Below are 1,949 nucleotides of genomic sequence, written 5' to 3' on the forward strand. Positions count from 1 at the left end.
TGAACACAGCCTTGCATTTGGTGAAAGGGGATGTGTTTAAAATCATGTGCAAAAGCAACTGTTCCTATTTCTTTCTCTCTAAATGCAAGATACTCTTTTTAATTTACATCTGTAAGTATTCATGTGCATCACCAGTATCGAAAAAATGCAAAGCATTCCCAAAATATGTTATTTTCACAGATTACAATACATACTGTGACAGACCTACCTAACACGCTACAAAACTGCAAAACGTTTCTACTAGTACCCCTTGTTGCCAATGCATCTCACGAGCATGAAACCTGTTAATCTGCTGGGAAAAACAAGTATGGAAGAAGCGGTCCCAGAAGAAGGGGCTGGGGTAGCTGACAGAACAGGTACTGGCCCCAGCTCTCACACAAAGCCCGACAGCTAACAGTATGTGACAATAACAGCAGTATTTGTCAAATGTAGATAACATTAAGAAGTTTACCCACTTTGCACCTCAACACTGCAGTAACCAGTTGATATCCTAAGCTTCTCTTATCTGCCATCTCTGAAAACACTACCTAACAGTTGCTCATCACACGCTATCCCTGAAAGCCAGGTGGTATATCACAAGGAGCTTCTTGTCTTTGAGGTAATTGTCATGGATCTTCAGTTTAAACAGCAGCTACTTGTGCTAACAAAGTCCAGAACTCCCGAGACAATTTCATCAATGTCTCAATACTAAACTGAAATTTAACTGTACTGAGTTCGCAAGAGCTACCTACCTTGCCAGGGGAAACGCACCTTGAACACCCTGGGACTTCAGAAATCTTTCACTTCCATGCACATCTGTTGCACTGAACCCAAGGCCCTTGAATTTACAAAGTCTCTAACTCCTGAGCTAAAGGAGCAATTCCAAGATCAGCAGACTTGCAAACAACCTACACTCTAGATTTTATGGGAGGAAAAAAATCCCAGCTATTTGCCTCTTGTCAAGTTTGCCAACTAAACAGTAAACAGAACATTTTACCAACTGTCTTGTCATAAATCCTACACTAGTGATGTATCGACTTATTTCCTATGCCAACACTATACATCATGAATAAAAATGGTCAATAATGTTTTTTCACTACTGACAAATCAAACATTTCTTAAGTATTAAATATTTAATCTAATTATGCTGTATTTTTTCTGCTGTCTTCTCCAATGTCCTCATCGAAAGTAATCGCAATTATAATTGGAGAAACTATTGCGACTATTCTAAAACTTTTTAAAAGGGAAAATGAAAAATAACAACATAAAATTATTTTACCAGTATAACTGGCCATTATTTGTCTGTATAACTCATGAAGTTTATTAAACAAAATGTGTTTGAAATAAATGTTTAAAATGAAAGCCCAGATTTGCCAGAGACTGTCTTTGTCTTACTTGTCTCAACGTAAGTCTAATATTATAATACCCTTTTTATGAATGAAGTTGAAAACTGCAAACCTTTCTTCTAGTTAGCAGAGTTGGGCAATACAAGCTTTTGCTAAAAAGACTAACTCAACATCAGTCAAGTATCTACAAATTTTGAAAAAGCTACCAACCTCATCTCCCCTCCCCCCCCTTTTTTTTTCTGGTTTGTAGGAGAGAGTCAGAACGTTGGGAAGCTGCAAAATTTGGAAGCAAGCCTCTTCTTAGGTTACTGTTCTAGCCCAAATCAGAAAATATAGATGCCTCAGATAAATGTGAAAAATTTCACACACAGTTTTAACACCCAAGAATTCCAACAGTAGTTAATATTCACCAAAATAAAATTTCTGAAAACTACATTTGACCATAATTGCCAATTAAATTACTAGCGTTGATAGCAACAGGAGAGCTTCCAGTGAGAGGAAATAATTCAGTGAAATGGGCTGCAATAAGACCTCTTACAGGAAGACTTCGGCATACTTTACTGTATATAATATATATTATAATATATTATTGTATATTATTATATATTATAATATATATTGTAT

This window comes from Pygoscelis adeliae, unplaced genomic scaffold (assembly GCF_000699105.1).
Source record: "Pygoscelis adeliae isolate BGI_AS28 unplaced genomic scaffold, ASM69910v1 Scaffold3, whole genome shotgun sequence".
NCBI classification, from domain to species: Eukaryota; Metazoa; Chordata; class Aves; order Sphenisciformes; family Spheniscidae; genus Pygoscelis; species Pygoscelis adeliae.